Here is a 19,764-nt window from a genome sequence, read left to right as displayed (position 1 = left end):
GTTCTCTGTGTTCAGATTTCTTCAGGAAGAAAATAATATAATGAATCACAGGGAATCCAACACATTGGGCCTTTCAGTGGTGAGAAAGCATTTGAATGAATTTCTTCAACAAGTGTTCACCACGCAGCAATGGGTTGGGCACGAGGATGAAGGAAATAAACCATCAGAGAGTGTCCCCTTGTATCATGCAATCAACCTGTCTTGCAAAGTTTGCAACCCAGACCCTTCAGATGACTCGTACTTTTTAAATTCAAATAAACTGTTAAAACCTCCTTTGTCTCCCCTTTCCTGCAGGCACACCATCAGAGAAAGAAAGCAGATTTTCACCTATCCACAAAGCTTGGCGAGCTCTTTACTGCTAGGGGATAAGGCCTTACTAGACTAAGTACATGAAATCATTAAGTAAAACAAAATGTTTCATTAAAAATGTCAAGTGGGCAGCTTAAGGTCAAGTGAGACAGATTTGGCCTAAAGGCTTTATGTTGTTGTGTACACTTACAGAAAAGAATCCATAAAAAGAGCTCAACTGGGAAGTTGAAAACACATGTAACATAGATTACAAATTTCAAGCGGCCACAGTGTAAATTTCTTTAAGTTTATTCTGTTTCTTTCAGGCCCTACACACAGGCATTGGGACCAACACTTCTTTTGATGCCTGACCCAATCTCAGCAAACCTTTAGAGACCCCTGGGCACCAGTCACTATGCTTGGAACTTCCCTTTAATCTGCATACAGCCCTCTGAGATAGAGGTTATTAACCTCAATTTTATTGATGAATAAATAGTCTTATAAAGGTTAAGAGGCATTCAAGGCTCACTACCAGCATCTTTGCCTTTAAATCCCAGCTGCCTCTTAGTGTTTAGAAGGTGGGTAAAATAGAAAAAATAAACCTCAGCTGCCTCCTATCACTGCCAGCTGGAGCTGGGACTGGTTAGATACAGCCTCGGGAAGACAATTTCCTCATAGCATAGTTCTCAAACTTCACGGTGCCTACTTGAGGAATATTACAAAAAAAAAAACAAAAAAAAACAGATTTGGGGTTTCTGCACTGATTCAGCAGGACTGAGGATGAGGGCTGGTCATCTGCATTTTTAGAAGCACCCTCCATGGTAAGTTGCAGGTGGCCCACCAAAGACTGCACTTTGACCTCCTCTGGCAGAATATCTCCCGCAATCACTCCTCTGCCTCCAGGCAGACACACCACACATACCAGCCCATCTTTGAAGAGAATGCTGGATTTTTAGAAGCTCTTCCCAGGATCTTCTGGTCTGGTACAGAAACCTGGAGGCAGTCCTCACCACTTCCCAGGCCGAGCAAGGAAGAGGCAGGAAAGAAAGAGTAAGCGGGGCTCCTCTGCTCCTTCCAGGGCCAGCCCCCAGCAGGAGTGACCTTTGCAAGCCTCACTTGTCAAATAGCTGATTCCCACCCTCTCTGCTGCTCATGGGGGCTGGTGCAGCGCGGCTCAGCTCTCCTCAGCAAGAAGGGTTCTGGCAACAATCCTCTAAGAAGGAGAGTTTAATGTTCTGTCTCTGGCATTATAAAATTAATATACTTATGAAGAGAGCAGGAGAGGACTTGCGGGGTAAATGTCTTTCTTTTTTCCCCCAGGGTAAAGGCCACTTAGCTCAAATTCAGTCAGCTGGCTCCATGGGACCTCGAAGTGTTTGGGGCTTAACTGTGCAGGAAGAGAATGTTGTATACACAGCCCTGCTGCATCTTCTCACAGTGGGTTCTAGCTCCTCCCTTGAGGCCTTGGGAAGGAACTGCTGGAGTCCTTTATGGCCAGGAATCCACCATCTCCCAGCCAAGCTCTCCCTGCCTCCACAGCACATAGGAACTCATTTACTCATTCATCTCTCCAGGCAACCATTCCCCCAGCATCCTTCCATTCTGCATGTAGCCAACCAACCTGCCAGCCAACATGGTTCTCACGCCTTCATTCATCAAATGTTTATCGAGCCCCTTCAGTGTACCAGGCTCACTGTTACAAAGCCAGAATCCAGAGCCGTTGCTGTCTCTATGTGTGTGTGGACTCCAGTGGTTCTCAAACTTGGCTGAAGATTAATGTGGCCCGGAGCCTTTAAAAATCTCAGTCCAATTCATCTGTGTTGGGGACACACAGATCAATAGGTCTCCTCACCATTAAGGATATTATATCCCAGAAATTTTGCTTCAAAGGTAGAGGGAGACCCGATACTAAAGCTATGGTTGAGATTTTATTATCTTGCCCAACTATCAAACTCCTACTTACCCGTCAAAACCCAACTCTAATATGCTCAACTTCCAAAACTCCTCCCCATTCACCCCAGGAGATGAGGTATTTCTCGAGTGTCTTATTCTGTTTGTTCATGGCTTGATTCCAGCCTTGTTGTTGCTATTTGTATCTGTCTCTGGTGAGGGCAGCAACCAGTCTTTAAGTGTATTTCTTGTGCTGAGCCCATGCCTGCTGGGCAGCGGTTTAGTGGCTTTCAAACTTTTGTGAACCTAAGAATCACCTGGGAAACTTGTACAAAACACTGACTCCCCAACTCCACCCCCATGTGGTCTGACTCGGTAGGTCTGAGATTGAGGCTTAGGAATTTGCATTTTTAGTAAGTTTCTCAGGTGAATCTGATATAGGGTCTCTGCAGCCCACACTTCGATAACTATTATGCTGGTGACTCCATAAAAGTTTTCTGAATGAATGAATTTAAAAAACCAAGGAATTAAAGGTCAACAAAAAGTCTGGGAATTTAGTAAGGTCTGTGGATTGCATCCATGTTAACTTTCTAGTTTTGATATTGAATATAGTTATATGAAATGTTACCACTGGGAGAGACTGGGTGAAGGGCATGTGGGGCCTCTCCTTACTATTTTTGTAACTTCCTATGAATCTATAATTGTTTCAAAGTAAAAAGTTTTTAAGAAGTCTGCGGTTTTCCCAGGCCTCAAGGATGTAGACTGGTAAGTTGCTTCAGATCAACAGACCTTTAACGCCACCCTCTAGAGACGTCAACCCACAGCTGAGTACAATTAATTATAGACTTAATTATCATGAAGGACTTCTCTACTATACCTTTCATTCTTTGCCTAATTTCTCCATATCTTCCCAAATAATCTTATAATATTTTCTTTTGATGTAAGGTGTGTTAAAACTATTTGGGGAAGTTGAGGACAGCGTTTGAGATGATGGAGACACTGTTAGAAAGCCAAAATCTGGGGCCATTGCTGTCTCTATGTGCACGTGGACTCCAGGGTTCTCAAACTTGGGTGAAGATTAAAAATCTTTAAAATTGGAATCTATTGAAATTGGAGCCTTTAAAAATCTCAGTGCCCAGGCCACACCTCGTTGCAATCAAAATGAGAATTTCTGGGTAGGACTCCAGGCATTAGGGTTTGTGAAAGCTCCCGGGTGATTCCAATCAGTGGCGCACGTTGTTGGCCTGTGGGCCTGCGCAGGAGGAGGGAAACTGTACTTCCTTCTGGACCGCTGCCTCTAAACTCAGCTCAGAAAGACCCACAACCATATTCAAGGCAGGACCAGCCCTGCGATCTCTTCTCTGCCATTCTCCTTCTTCCAAGCCGATACCTGGAGGCAGGAAGGACTCCCACTTGCCTTCCAGCGGAAGCCTTTGTTGGGTCCACAGCGCTTTCCACGTATGCAGGGGACCTTCTTGTCTGTGGAGCTGAAAGACCCCTTTCATGGTGCATGGACACTTCACATGGTCTGGAGGGCCCTCGGTGTCCCTTGGAAGTTCACCAGGCCTGACTGGCTCATCGACAGGTAGGCTCCCAGTGTCCGTCCTGGTCAGGAAATCCTTTCAGGAGAGAGTCTATCAGATTCATGCTGGAGTTTTCCCAGGGTGAAGGGGCTACATTGAGGACCCTTATGGCAGAAAAGGGGCTGGTGCCCAGCTCTGGGGACAGAGCACCAGGTAAGGGGCTAGTGGGGCCCTGTCTGGTCACAGAAGGGGTACAGGATCCCTTTGGGAGCATTTGTCACCCACTGATGACGTGGTCCTGTGTGTCCCATGGAGAGGGCAGGTGTTCGGGTCCTGGGGATTCTGAAGTGTGGTCCATAGTGCCTGGAGGTTACAGACAGCCCAGTTCATTCTATAGTGCCTGAGGGCTCTCCACCCTCACCCTAACCCACAAGGATGGGGGTGGGGGTGGGTAGGACCAGTGCTGACATTCCGCAGATTGCCACATAGGACGAGAGGAAGTACCCGTGACCAGAGGATACCCTCCACTCAGGGTGGTGCAGCCCCTGGAGGCCCCGTTAGAGAGGGCCTAATTGTCTAACCAGGCTGTGTCCACTGCTAGCTGAGAAAGGCTTCTAATGAGCTCCGGACTCCCCAGGCTCACCTGAAGACAAATAACCAGCTTGGCTTCATGGACCTCTTGGCCATCCGTAGCCACACCTGCCTGCTCACCTCAGCTCCTCTCTCCCTTCCGCTCACCTCTGGTTTGTCAAAAACTTGGAGACAAAGCCCTCACATTGATTCACTGAACCTTACGACTGCTTTGAGTAGAAATGTGAGGCCGGGTGCAGTGGCTCATGCCTGTAATCCCAGCACTTTGGGAGGCCAAGGGGGGTGGATCACTTGAGGTCAGCAGTTTGAGACCAGCCTGGCCAACATGGTGAAACCCTCATCTCTATTCAAAATACAAAACTTAGCCAGGTGTGGTGGCGGGTGCCTGTAATCACAGCTACATAGGAGGCTGAGGCAGAAGAATCATGTGAACCTGGGAAGTGGAGGTTGTAGTGAGCTGAGATTGTGCCACCGCACTCCAGCCTGGGTGACAAAGTGAGACTCTGTCTCATTAAAAAAAAATTGAATTTTCCAGTGGGTGTATTGAATGATCCAAACAGGAAAGGCAAATTTTAATTTTGGGTCTAGCCACTGTAGTAGCCAAAGTTTATTTAACCTATTTTAGATACTGCATTGTACACATTAAATCCCCCCAAGTCCCCATTTTATAGATGAGGAAATTGAGGTTCCAGCACATACATTGATTTGACTCAAGAGCCCACACGTGTCATCACTGTGTCCTGCGTGACCTCCAGGATCCTTCACACTAAGACCTAGAGGTCATTCTCATTGCCCCTGGAAGGGACGAGAACCCCTGTCCCTGGGAAATGGAGGACAGTCTTCTGTAGTTGACTGGATCAACACTGTCCACTGAGAAACAGGATGCCTAGAAGCAGGAGATCTGGGGAAGAAAAGCCTTGGCAATGCCCTTCTTGACCCGTTGGATGAAAATGGCCTAGTGGGCTGAGCCCCGGTTTGGGCAGGAAGGCGAGGTTTGTAGGCCAAGCCAGCTCCCATCTCTGAGGCTCTCTCCATCCTGCTGGGACATTTGGAGAGGAGGCTAATGTCAAAGATGGAGTGGCCCCATTTCTGTTCAAATCTGATATGAGGAGCTGGGAGGAGGGGGACGAAGGTGTGAGGAGAGGTTGGGCCCACTTCTCCAGGTGCCACTTCCCTAGATGAAGCAGAGCAGAGAATCCCCAACTCGGGTCCCAGAAAAAGGGAAATGCATGCTAGGTGACTGAATTTGAGATAAGCATCTCACAGTGTCTGTCTGTTAACATCTTCTGCATCTTACCTGTATCCCATCTCCACGTACTAGCTGTGTGATTTGGGGCAATTTCTGTTTGTCAGTTTCTCCATCTGTGAAACAGGTATAACAACAGTATCCAGCACCTAGGGTCGTAGTGAGGCTTAAACAGTTCCATGTGTGTGAAATACTCAGCACAGTGCCTGGCACACAGGCAGTACTCGGTTGGTGTTAGCTAGTCGTAACAGGTCTCTTTTGAGACAGAATAATTTCTTTTTCCGTAAGAGACACTTGGGATAGATCAAAGAACTTTCTTGACTGTTAAACAGGCTAAGACACATAAGATTATTCTACAAAGAAAACAGAAGCATCTCCTTCCTGGGACCGTTGTAGAAATTACTGTGGTTCAGGCAAACATGATAATAAACATGTGTTGAGGGCCTACTATATGGTGGGCACTTCTGTCTGCATCACCTCACTGAGCCTTGAAAGCCCTCTGCAGGTGTTTCCCTTTTATAGAAAAGGAAGCCCAGGCTCAGAGGAGGTTAAGTGCCTTGCCCCAGTAACAACTATGGTCCAAGCCTCCTTGCCCCTGCCTGCACCCGGTGACGGAAGATGGACAGACAGTATGACCTTCAGAAAACCTCCGCAACCCGAGGAGTCTCACCTGGGCTCAAACCATCAGCAAAACAGAGATCTGAAAATAATCATGCTCCATTCAGAGTGTTTCTCTTCTCTCCCCATCATACATTCTTCCAACATCCAGCAGAGCAGGGGGGTGGCCAGCCCAGGGCACTGACTGACATCTCTGAGCAGAGCTTTTCAGTGGACGGAGCGCAGACGGCATTGCGTCTGCAGAGGCCCGCGGGCAGGGTGATTGCTGGGCTCCCACAAGAACAGGCAGTCCTTGGAGGCTTTTGACTCACACTTTGTAAATTGGTTTCATGCATGGGCTATCAGTGGGGGCCTGGCTAGATAATAGGATTTTCCAACACAGCTCTTTCCCCCTCGTCTGCAGCCACCCAAATCTCCGTGCAGAGTGCCTGGAGGGGACGTGATGTGCTTGGCAGGGAGCGCCACGTCAGGCTCCATGGTCCTGGCTGGGGTGATGCGCGTCTAAGAGGCCATGGTTCAGAGCAGTGTTGGAGAACAGCTTATGTTCTCCACAAGTAAGGAGCGGGGGTGGGGGTGGCCCAGGCAGGCACCCACAGCCAAACCTTTCCATGGTGGGTGGGGGTTGGGGGGTTCTCAGGAAGTGCCAGGTCCTCAGAAAGTAGCCTGTGGGGTCAGGCTACTGCTCACGGCAGGGTACCACCAGCCTCGACTGTCCACAGCAAGTCCCTCCATGCCCAGTCAGACCCAGAGGGAGGCACATCAGAGCCCAGAAGCCCAAGCAGCCCAAGTGCAACCACAACCGAGAAGCGGACACTCGTGAAGGTGTCTCTGGGGAAGCGTTCTCAGGAGAAATGGGGAGAAGGGAAGAAATAAGGATGGGGTCTGGGCCCGAGATCAGCTTCGATTTCACCCCGCTGGGAGCTCAGGAGCACAAATGGTACCACAAGGCCAGGCACACCTTGAGTCAAGGGGCCTGGTCTTTTTCCCCTGCTGTCTGTTAGTCGGTCATCAGCTGTTGGCTTAGGGCAAGGGAACTGAGAAGGCATGTAGCTAGCCTCTGATGGTAGGCAGCTCCTACTCAGCTAAGGTGAATTATCCAGAGAAGGGGCAGCTGGGAGCTTTAGTGGCCAACACACACACAGGGGCTGGGGGATGGGCTGCGCCCGTCCAGCAAAGGGGACTTAGCAGGGCACCAACATCCCTGCACCATGCCCATGGGAGTACAGCCAGGGCACAGCTCAGCTGGAACCCTGTCAAGAGCAGCCTGGTGATTCTGACCTGTAGAAAGCCAGAGGGCCGACGTGCCAGACAGCTGTACAATCGGCAGTGTCTGCGACAGCCTCAGCCATCCCCCAACACCCTTATGTTGACACTACAAAGCCAGTGATTCTCAAATCTGCCCTCTTATCTTTTCCCAGCAGGGCCACAGAGCTGCAAGTTTCATCAAGGGCAGCATCTGGGAGTCTCTGCCCAGGGCCCCTGAAGCCAGGGCCAGCCCCATCTGCACTCAGGCACACAGACACCTATCAGAGTTATTCTGTAACGATCCAAAGCCTCCTACCCAAGAGCCTTTAATACAAGTTTGCTGCTGAAACACAAATATCCGCCTTCGATGCGGAAGAGAGATTAAATTAGGAACAATCTTAATTCTTTCTGGCAGAGGGAAGCGAGCGAGAGCTGTCAGTTCCCCAATGATAGATTGTTAAGGAAATCCAGGTTTAAAGGCATTTCATAAGTTTGCTTTTGCCTGCTAATAAAGAGAGTCAGCTAACGGAATCCGATCACCAGGCGAGATCGTAATGAGATAATGCAATGTGCTCCACAGAGACCCAGCCAGCTCCTTGAAATTCCTCCGAGAGAGTTTCTGAAGTACCACATTGTGACAAGGAAGGAAAACTAAGAGGGGAAGAGAGAAGGGGAAATGGGCATAATTAACCAAGTAGATTAGGTGATTCAACAAAGATCATACGGTCTCAGCAGGCTGAGGGGCTGTGGTATTTACCACCTACCTCCCGCCTGTTTCTTGGTCTCCAGGCCCGTGTGTTTTCTCAGTGAGACGAGCAAGCTCAGAGTCATGTTCCTGGAATATGTAGAGATTGGAGGCCTGATCACAAGCAAGTTGCCTGGAGTCTTCACCGGGTAGCTGGGGGTGGGCCTCAGCGGGGTCTCTTCCAATACCCCAAGGGTTTGAGGGAAGGGACTGTATTCTGAGGGACCCTCGGCTTAGGCTTGAGATCACTCAGCCTCGTGTCCAGCTGGCTGTCAGCTATGCACTGAGTGTTCAGGTTGGGTGGCTGCGCTAGCACTTGGGCTCTGCTTTAAAGATGTTTGGCCCCTGCCCTGGGGGTTGTTCTGGGGCTGAATTATACCCGGGACTTATGCCGTGGTCTGGGCTGGGCTAACTCTGTGTTCACCTGGACACCAATGGTCAACTTATTTGGCAAACCGGAAAAACAGACTCATCCACATGCAAAGAAAATGTAATTCCAGGCTTAAGGCAATAAAATAAACTTCCAAACTCCTGTTTACTATTTCAGCAAGCTCAGCCCCCATACCTACTCTGCTCTTGTCTCCACCCTTGTAGGCGTGGGCAACCTTTTTTTGTTCTAAAGGACTTTGAGAATGTGAAGGCTATGAAAACCTCTTTCCAGAAAAAGTGCAGACACACATAGACACCAAGTTGTCATGTAATTTCAGGGGTTTACAGATCCTGACCCTGAATCCTAGCTTTCAAAACTCTAGAGAGGAGGGGATGAGCCTCTCTTTGGTGTACCCTGTGCAGACAGATGCAGCCCAGGCAGGAGGCCATCTGGAGCTGGTCCGGCCCTAGAGACAGGGAGCGCTGTTGCGTTTCCTGTGCTGCCCAGATTGTGTTTCCAGGCCTCTGCATATCTGGGGTGAAAGAGAAGCCAGTGGTCAGCAGGGCAGACAGTGGTGACCACGGAGGCAAGAAGTGAAGGCCAGGGATGGTGGCTCTCAGGTGCAGGTGGCAGCCCACATGATTGTCTCTTATCTTGGATCTCTGTCACCCCCCACTCTCTGTTCCCTAAATGGCCCAGCAGATGGTCCCTTGGAAGGAAAAGGGCTTTTGTACATGCTTTGGAAGACAGCACAGAGTAGGTGCTGGGAGACCATGTCCTCTGCTGTAGCCAGAGGGAGAGAACCCCACAGGACAGAATGGTGGGGGCTACACAGGAGAGGTAGAGGGAGCTGAGGCTCTGGAGCCTGGAAGGACTCCCAGAGGGAGGATGGGTCTGGGAAGCTGGAGATTGCTCACTTCCTATCCGGGGATTGGAGGGGCTCTGAGCTGACTGTAGCCATAAGGTTAGACACAGCCATTGCTGTTGCTGCCTAAAAGGGGCTTCTTTCTCTCAGTGATCACTGATGTATCATGTCCCTGTAATTGTGTATTGTATTTTGGCGGTGGTGCATCCAGAGGAGATTGGAAATCCAGATCGAACCCTCTGTCCCTGGCAGGACATCCATCACACACTGAGGGGACTGGGTAAGGTGAGGGAAAGGGGCAGAAAGTCAGGGGGTACTCAGATGCAACCAGAAAAAAGTGGGGAGCCATGCAGAGGAGGATTTTCTCTGGATCTCAGAATCCTTTGTGGCCCAGTGCCCCGTTGGCAATGCTCACACTGCTCCCGTGTCAGGACTTGCAGAGAGGATCAGGGTGTGGGAAATGGGGGCTCTGGCATCCTGGGGGCCTAGACTTGTCTCTCAGTCATTCAATGACGAGCATTACTTGGGTGCCACGTTATGTCAGACGCTGTTCTAGGCACTGGGGATACCACAGGAAACAAAATAGACCACGTTCTTGGAGTAGGTATGCTAGTGGAGGCGCTCAGGCATGGATCCTGGTCTGCCCATGTGGGGACCAGATGCCTCACCATCATCAGATAGGCTCCCCAGCCTCCTGCTCTTGCGGGCGGATAGAATAGACCCTTCCTCAAAATTGATCAGGGGAAGAACTACAGGGCCTCTGGCCCCCTTCCTCCCACCTCCATCTCCTTGAGCTAAGAAGACAGTCATCAGGGTCCATCTCCTTCTACCACCCACTTCACCAGGGTCTAGGCCTGGCTCTGGCAGGACTCTCTGAATGAGCTGTGGCATGTCACTTCCCTCTCTGCTCCTTGGCATTCTTAACTATAAGATGAGGCTAATGATGCCAGCTCCAGGTGTCATCACATCACCAGAATTCTGTTAGGACCATGGAACCCACAGAAAGTCTGGTCAGAGAAGAGACTTCAGGAATCCTTGCGCCCAGTGGCCTCATTTATATAAGAAGAAACCAAGGTCCACAGTGGTTCCTACTGAGATCTTGTCTTAGAACGATCCTGATGGCTCTTTGTAAACATGAGGGGTGGTTTTGTTACTTTTGCTATTTTTCCTTTTGAGGTCCACTGACTGGCCTCCCATGGCCCAAGCAGAGAAAGGAGGCACGAACCAAGAGTCCTCCCTGCGGGTCCCCAAGTCCTTCATTTGTCCTCAAAGACCTTGTTGGCCTCAGGCCCTGTGGAGCTCCCCCTGCTGTGACTGCCCAGTCCCTCTAAGAGGACGGAAGCTGTTTATTGCTTTCTTGCATAGTGGGGGAGGCTGGAGTTATAGGCTAATTAAACCACAGACAGATTCCTCAGCAGTTGGCTGGGACCATAAGTGCTGTTACAACAGTAAAAGGCCAGAGATGACAGATGGAGCTTTTCCAGGATTATGTCACCATCGACCCTGAACACGGCCTCCGCTGCACCCCTCAGCTTCAGGGCCATGCTCCATAGGGTGATTGCTCTGCACCAGGGAAGTCTATAGATGATTAGGGGAAAAAGCAAAAACAAAAGACAGGAGTGGAATGGGCTCAACCCAAACGCAGTGGCAAGCAGTAGCAACCTGACCACGCTGTGGTCTCCCTGAAAGAACAGGAACCTGTCCAAGATTCTTCTCAAAGGGAGAGCAGGGATGTTCTTCCCAAAATCAAACCGAAATCCCTTCTGCTGCCAAGACAGCAAAGGGATGGGGACAAGGAAGATGACTTGCCAAGAGACAGACGCCACGAGCTGGGGAAGGGTCCTTCATGACGATCAAAGGCTACCCTGGGGCATGTCCTGACTGCTCCCTGACAGTTGCCCCAGTCAGGGTTCCTGCCTGTTGCACTGCCTTCATCCCACCTTTTTCAGGAAGTTGACCTCGATGACATTATGCCAAAATCTTGACTTTGTTTTCTAGGCTACCCACAATCAATGAGCTGGAGGGAGGGAGGAAGAGAAAGGCAAAGAAATGATCTCACCATTAGAAATAACCTTCAGGGAAAATCTTCATCTGGTTCTGGAGTCAACCATGTTGGCTCTGGGTCCCCTCTCTGCTGGTGCCCAGTGGCATTGGCTTGGATAGTTCATGTAACCATCCCTGGGCTTCTGGTTCCTCCACTGTAGTAAAAACAGCTAGATATTCCTGCCTTGTGGGTGTACTGTGAAGCTCCAGAGAGATCATGCACTTACGACTGCAAAATGCTTGGTAGAAATGAACTGTGGTTTTTCAGCCACTCATCGGAGAACACAGGCTCCAAGAGGAGCTAGAACCTTCTTTACCCTGGAGAAGAAATCCCCTCTTTCCTTCTTAATGAATTCCTTGGAGCTCGCAGAATCAGAAAAGCCACCCTAAAGTTTAACCTCATGCCCAGCTGCGTACAGGCTGCTGAAGGGACAGACCCAAACAGGAACTGTGAGATGGAAGAGCTGGAGCTCAGGAAAGGCCCAGCTCCCACCTCCCTCCAGCTGGGAAGATGGTACAAATTCGGCCAGTCTGTTCCTCTGTTTCCCAGCTGCCCATGTTCCTCAAAACCTACAAGGTCACTCGGCCCGGCTGGAGTTCTAGCTGGAGCACTGACATGATGCGATCTGACAGCCCTTTCTCCCGCTGCCAGCCCAGGGCATGGATGGAGGCTGCAGGCTGCTAGTAGAGGGGGGAGGGGTAGCTGTGTCTTGGCCTGGTCATGGCCCGGGGAGGCCAGGAGGACCAGAGGTGCTAAAAGACAGAAAAGCTGAGGAGCAGGTTTGTAGGAAGTCCCTGGGCACTCCCCTGCCCACCTCCCACCTGGCACCCTCACCACACACCTCACGCTCTAAGACCAGCCCCAGTGTTCAGGAGCCACCTGCACTGGGGTTATCTGATTGGGTCACCCCATGGATGGCAGCCCTGCAGGAAATGGGTGAGGACAAAGAGGGGCATCTGTGATCTGCAGATGCTTACGTTTGCCACAGGGCTGGGACCCCACTGAGAGCTCATCTCCCAGGTCACATCTTTTGACAGCCCCTTTCTGTTCTCCTAGTTGGGAAGAAGAGGAATGAACACTTGGAAAGCCCCTGCTTTGTACCGGACTGTGCCAGCCACGTTAGCTCCCTTATTCATCCCTGGTGGCAGACAGGGACCCTAGGGGACAATGACACACTCACACCCCACACTATGAAGAGAGTTTAGAAATGTTTACAGAGGTGTGGGTGGAGTCTAAGGAAACCAGCCAAAGGTAGTGCCATGTACTTGCCTGGCAACAGCAGGGCACTTACCCTGCCCCCCCACCCCCAGTGGGCCTGGAGGGGCAAGAGAAGGAGCAGGTACTGCCCCTGCAGAGAGCAGCAGGGGAGGTCTCTGGGGAGGGCTGTCTGATCCAGGGATGCAGCCAGCTTGTGAGGACCCTGCAGGGAAAGAATTAAGGAAATTAATCCCCAATTTTCCTGTTTTTCTCTCCCCCAATGTTCTGCCAGTGATGCCCACTGGCTTGACCCAAACAAGCCAGAGAGCAAGGGAGCTCACTGATGCCATCCAGTTGGGGGAGCCTTGGGTGTGGGAGCCAGCGGCAGAGCCGGTAGAGAGTAGACCTAGAGAGGTAAGCAGCAGGTGGCCAGCACACAGGAGATAGGAGTGACTCCTTTTACAAGTGCCCAAAGTCAATAGCTGATGACAAAACCAATTTTTATGGCCATGCTCTTACTAACGTCTTCTGTCTAATCACTTATCTCCAAGAAAGTAAGACGGGGTAAAAGAGGATGGGTCATACGGTCTGTTTAGCCCACCCAATCCAAGCTTCCAGCTCCAGCAGCTCCCTAGCCTCTGGTACTCTGAAAGTCCCTCAGGTCTATACTGGGGACAGATTCTAGCCCAGCTTGGCCATCAACTGACTCCTAACCTTAAGAAATGCCTTAGGCTCTCTGGACTTCAGTTTTTGCATCTGCGGGGGAAAAAAAGTAATAAAATAGTCAAAAATAATTATCTCTTTGTTTTCATTACAAATAGTTTTAAAGTATAAGTATTCACATGCACACACAAATGACATTGTTTGGCAGTAAAGTCAACCCATAAATGCAAGAGAAAAATCGTTCTTTAATTCAACAAATTCTTATTGAACAACCTACAAAGTACAACCATTGTTCCTGGTGCTAGGGACACAGCAGCACACAAAATAGGCAGGTCTCTGCATTCATGGAAGTTCTGGTCTAGTTGGAGGAGACAGACAATGACAAACAAATGAATACACAGGAATGTCAAGCGGAGATAAGTGCTTTGGGGAAAAGAACAGGATGACAGCAGGGCCCCTCCCTCTCTGTGGACCTGGAAGGGCAAGAGAAGGAGCAGGTACTGGCCCTGCAAGAGCCCAGCCGTCTGCGGAGAGCTGTCTGATAGGAGCTGTGGCACGTAGGGAGTGCTGGAAGTGAGGATTACAGTTGTATGTAGGGTGCTTGGAGAAGACCTTCAGATAAGATTTTTTTTCTTTTTTCTTTTTTTAAAGACAGGGTCTCGCTCTGTCCCAGGTTGGAGTGCAGTGGTGCAATCATGACTCACTGCAGCCTTGAATTCCTGGGCTCAAACCATCCTCCTGCCTCAGCCTCCCAAGTAGCTAGGACCACAGGTGTGCACCACTATGCCTGTCTAATTATTACTATTTTTGTAGAGACGAGGATCTCCCTATGTTGCCCAGGCTGGTCTCAAACTCATAGCCTCAAGCAGTCCTTGGCCTCCCAAAGTGCTGGGATCACAGGTGTATAAGAAATCTTTTGCACAAAGGCCTGAAGGAGTAGAGACATGCAGAGATCCAGGGAGAGGAAACAGCAAGTGCAAAGGCCCTGAGGCTGAGGCACACTGGGCATGTCTGAGAAGACGCATGGAGGGATGCAAGGACAGAAAAGAGAGGCCCAGATACAGGGAGCAGGAACCACACCTCCATGCTAATACGCAGAAGGAAAGTGAGCGCGGAAGTGGGAAGCACTGTTAGAAGCTACTGCAGTAGCTGAGGGAAGAGGTGATAGCTTGGACCAGCTGGAGGTCCTGAAGAGTCAGACACTGGCCATCTGTTGAAAGGGAAACCAAAGTATTTGTTGATGGGGTGGATGTGAGATATGAAAGACAAAGAGAAGAGGAGTTAAGACTGATTCCAAGGCTGCAGGGCCTGAGCAACTAAGGATGGTGTTGTGGCTTATGGAGCTGGGAAAGATGGTGGGGAGAGCAGCTTTGAGAGGGGAAAGTGGGAATCCTGTCTTGGATGTGCTGAGTAGATATGCATGGTCTGGAATTTGGGAGCAAGGACTGGGCTGAATGAGGCATCTGGAAGCTGTTGGCATTTAGATGGTATGAAAGCCACAGGTCTGGGGGAGACCAACTGGGACTGGGGAGAGGGAGGAGGGGAGGCAGAGGCCTGAGCTCCAGTGGGGCTGGGTCAGGGACCAGCACAAGGGACTGAGAAGCAGTGGCCAGTGAGGCAGAAGAACCAGACAAGGAGGGCCCAAAAACAAAACCACAGACTCATCCCCCATCTGAATGCACCTGCCCAGATCCACATGAGAATAGTAGCATATCAAAATAAGCAATGCATTAAAATAAAAGAATCTCAAAAGCAGTTTATAAATGTAGATCTAGGAGCTACCATGGCTTTTTTGCCACCATGAGGGAAGCCCACCTGAGGGGGAGGCTGATGTAAAGAGAGGGCCCGGCTGGGCAGGCAACTCAGAGGGTTCGCCAGGGATTACCTTATCCCAGTAACACAGCCTGATTCAACATTATAATACATATTAAAATAGGTCACTGGATGATAAAGGAAAATTCTATACGGTTATGTCACTAAACATCAAGAAACATTTGATAAAATTCTATGTATTTTTCCCATTTTAAAAGATGCCTCAACAAAGCAGGAAGGAAAATTAAGCTGTCTTAATTATATAACGTTCAGAAAAACCTTAGAAACATTTGCCATTCTGTCTGGAAACAATATAGCGATGCCCCACCTATCCAGCACGATTTAAGAGAAGAAAAAGAAAGGTGGAAGAGAAAACTATTATTTTCAGATTATATGATCATCTTCTATGAAATCCAGCAGAATGAGATGACAGACTGTTAGATAATAAGATTGCAGCGCCGTGGTAGAGTTATCAGAGCAACAACCAAAACTCAAAGCTTCCCTCCATGCTACCAATTAAAAATAGATACATTTAAAAGTAAAAAAAAAAAAAACAAATAATAACAACAAACGCCTTTAAGGTCCCAAGGAATAAACCCAATAAAATATGAATGAAACTTTTATAGAAAAACTATAAAACTCTACTGAGTATCAAATAAGAGGATCTAAATAAATGGTGAGACATCTAATATTCCTAGATGGGAAATCTCAACATTGTAAAGATGTCAATTCTCCCCAAATTCAAAGCAACCTCTGTCAAAATCTCAGCCCAATTTTATGGAACTTAATGCAGGTAATTTAAATACACCTGGAAGAGAAAGGGAACAAGAATAGCCAGGCAGTTGTTGAAAAAGAAGTATGATGAAGAAGGATTTACCCAACCAGCATAAAATATATTACAATTACATAAGCTGTAGTCATTAAAACAGCAAGATGTTAGCCTAAGAATAGACAAACAGATAAGAAGCAGATCATGTGTGTACAGGAGTATATAATAGCATTTCTAATTAATGACCAAGGGTTGGACCATCTATAGATAGCACAGGAGCAGTTACTTGTTGTATCAGTTTAGTCTCTGCTGCCTGCTGCCCGTAACAGAGAACTTGACTCAGCCAGGCTTTAATAACAAGAAAATATATTGCTCATGTAAGGAAGGCCAAGACAGATAAGGAGGTAACGAGGCTTCCAGGCTGCCCTAATCCATGGCCCTGGCTCCATCCCTTGAAGTTTCATGCATAGCCAGGACCCTCTCTTTACATCAGCCTCCCCCACAGGCGGGCTTCCTTCATGGTGGCAAAAGAGCCATGGCAGCTCCTGGATCCACATCTACAAAGCATCATGTCCAAAGGAAGGAAGGAGTCTCTGCTCTTCTCCAGGGATCATCTTTTAGCAGTAAGCAAAATATTTTTCCCAGATGCACTCAGTAAACTTGCCCTCACCCTAACTGGGTCGTGCACTGATCCTGAACTAATCACCATAACCAACTTCATGCCATGCTCTGATGTTTAGCAAGGTATGTGGATTACCCTTAAACCAATAAAGCCCAACACTAAAGCCTGAGGGATACATGGGCACAAGGTGAAAGCCTAAATGAAAGTATAGGAAAGGCAGGAATAAACAAGAAGTGGGCCACCAATAATGGCGCCAAAGCTAGCTACTTGGAAAAAAATACATTTGGGCCATATTTCCCACCATACACTAAATAAATTTCAAATTGACTGAAGAGCTACATAAGAGAGGTATAAAAATGTTAGAAGAAAATACACTTATAACTTTGGGATAGAGAAGACCTTCTTAAGGAGGACACACACACACACACAAAAAGCCCATAAATAAAAAAAATGGATACATTGACTGCCAAAATTGTTTCTGTCTAATCAAAACAAACAAAAACCCTATAAGAACAATTGAAAAATAATTTAAAGTCTGGGAGAAACAGATGAAACATGCACAACACATATACATCAATATCCAGGATATAGAAAGAGTTTCTACAAAATGATAGGAATAGGCAAAAAATATGAGCATGTAATTCATAGAAGAGGATGCGTAAATAAGCAGTGAGCATATGTAATTTTTAGTAAGTATGAAAATGCTTACTAAAATTAGGGAAATTCAAATCATTATTATTTTGGTAAAAACTATAATATTGCTAATAATCAGGGCTCCAGGGAGTATGGAGAAATGGGAAGTTTGATACACTGTGGGACTGTAAATTGGCAAAGAGTATTTGTTCAAATTAAATATACCATTACTCAACAAATTCTGCCAGGAATTTCATTTCACGTCTATCCTAGAGAAATACTCCTTTATGTTTACAGAAAAGCATTGACAAAGATGTTCTTCGTTATATTGTTTCTAGTAGTGACTCAAATGTCCAAGAGGGGAAAATAATTAAAGATATATACAAACATATGTATATACAAATGCATACATATACATACATAATAGAATACTATTTAGCAGATAAAAATGAGGCAGATCTATAGGGAGTGGAATTGAAATATCTCCAAGTCATATTTTTAAGTGAAAAGAGCAAATTGCAAACCATATGTACCACATTTTAACATTTACATAAAAAACAAACAAAAGATCTACATGTTTCTATTTGTATGTGTATGTAAAATGCATAGGCAGCTGTCTGTGAGGCCTCACTCATTCCCTAGTCACCACTAGGAAGGGGGCTGGGAAGGAGCGAGAAAGGGAATGCTTAGGCTTTATCAGTACTATGTGTATTTTTAAAGCATAACTATATATACCTCCTATAGTTAAAAATACATGTAAACATTTAGTTTTCCTTTGTGCACTTGCTGAGGGCATGCCGCTCGTATGTTCTGGCTCACCCACCTTGTGCTCTACCACCTTGGATGAAGGAAGCACACGTTTCTGGTTCCTCCCCACCAGGGCTTCCTGGGGAACCTGAGGAAGGCTCCGGATTCCCAGAATCCCCTAAGGGCTGGGCATGGTATGGTTGCAAAGCACGTGGGCTTTGGAGCCAGAAGACTTCAAAGCCTGAGTTCTGCCCCCACTTCTTGCTAGCTATGCAACTTTGGTCAAGTAATCCCTCTGTGCCATGGTGTTTCCATCTGTAAAGAGGGCTAACTGGTAAGGATACCTTCCTGCAGGGCTCCTGGGAGAAATGAATGAACATCAGATCCACTGGGCATTAAAATATATTTTTTAAGTTTGAAAATGCTACTCTAACACCAGGTTCAGGGGTCGCCTGTCTTTTCCAAACACTTGTAGTGACCCCTCCCTTACAGGAGGAATAGTGCTGAGTACAAGTTCCCTCCCCTTCCTCTCCTCTCTGCCTTCCCATGTCTATGTGTGCTAGCAAGAGCTGTGCACTCCGGTGAACAATGACCCCTATTAACCTCTTTGATTAAGTCTTTGTCCTCCTAGTCCCCATCCACACACCTGTTAGCAAGTAGCAAAGGCTGCCCCTGCCTCTGGGCAGCCAGCAGCTCCCCTGTGGCCCTGAGCCAGCTAAGGGCTGAACTGGTCCTTCCTCGAGCTGTCTTTGTTAGCGTGGGATTGGCAGCTTCCTAGAAGCCACCTGGGAAATGACTTCTGAACCACACCAAAAGGAGCAGAAGGTTAGCAGCACGTTGCCTCTACTCCTCCTTGGGCCCAGGCCTGCCTTTACACATGCTTCTCAGGGAGGAGTAAACTACTCAGATCCTCCCTCCTCCAGGCCAGGCCCTGCCTCTGGAGGGCAGACAGAGATAGTAGGAGATGAAAATCACTTCTGACCACTGCCAGTCTATTGGCCAGCCAGGTCACTGGCCCCTGTCTCCCGAGACGCAGCCGTGGATGGGAGATGAGGGAGCAATATCTGCCCAAATCGCTCCTGCTGCTCTCCATGCCATTCGCCTGTCGTTCTCCTCCAAAAAACGTGTCCATCATCTGTGAGCCCCAGGCTTTTCTCTCTCTCTCTGCTTGGACCCAGGGACACAGGAAGACTGAGAAGATTGAGCAAAGTCTCCTGTTCTCCAGTCCCCCTCCCCTTCCTGCTCTCGGAGGGGTACCAGAACCCACACCCAGCCATGTGTGCAAACAAGCGTGTGCTTCCAGGGTTCACCCTGCAGACATAGAAGATCAATCGCTGAGTCCTCTTCTCCAGCCCCTGCCTTTGGCCCAGAGGGCACCTGAATCTTTCCCTACATTTATTCTTATTCTCATGCATTTATTTTTAAATTCATGCAAACCAACAACTTGCACCCAAGAACAAAGATTTCATCTTAATTATCCTTTAAGACCTGGCCCAAGCATCATAGCCTCTGTGGAGCCCTCCAGAGCCCCCCTCTCCTTCCCCATGGAGTCTTTTCCCTTGTGTCTCCTGCTGTATGGTGAAAGCGCATCAGTCATAGAGGTTACTCCACGGGGCTGCACTTTGTCACATCTCCATCTCTCCCACCACACTGTCATCTGTATCTAAAACACAGTGATGGCACATGTTAGACACACATCAATGAATGATGGATGCAAAGCCTCCTGCCAAGGACTGAATGTTTGTGTACCCTTAAAATTCCTGTGTTAGAATCCTAACCCCCACGGTGATAGTATTAGGAGGTGAGGTCTTTGGGAAGTGATTAGGTCATGATGGAAGAATCCTCATGAATGGGATTTGAAAGTGACTCCAGAGAGTTCCCTTAACCCTTCTGCCA

The 19,764-nt window shown here is 48.2% G+C and overlaps 1 long non-coding RNA gene across 1 annotated transcript in view; it reads right to left on the bottom strand.

The window, feature by feature from the left end:
- Window positions 1–15,685: 15,685 nt before the first annotated feature.
- The window catches only part of LOC105476358 (uncharacterized), a 43,643-nt gene continuing 39,564 nt past the window's right edge, over window positions 15,686–19,764 (bottom strand). The window contains exon 6 of the long non-coding RNA XR_984049.3: window positions 15,686–19,531. This is a non-coding gene — a long non-coding RNA (uncharacterized lncRNA). The remainder of the gene's footprint in view (window positions 19,532–19,764) is intronic.

This window comes from Macaca nemestrina, chromosome 12 (assembly GCF_043159975.1).
Source record: "Macaca nemestrina isolate mMacNem1 chromosome 12, mMacNem.hap1, whole genome shotgun sequence".
NCBI classification, from domain to species: domain Eukaryota; kingdom Metazoa; phylum Chordata; class Mammalia; order Primates; family Cercopithecidae; genus Macaca; species Macaca nemestrina.
This window is presented reverse-complemented; position numbering and strand designations above follow the sequence as displayed.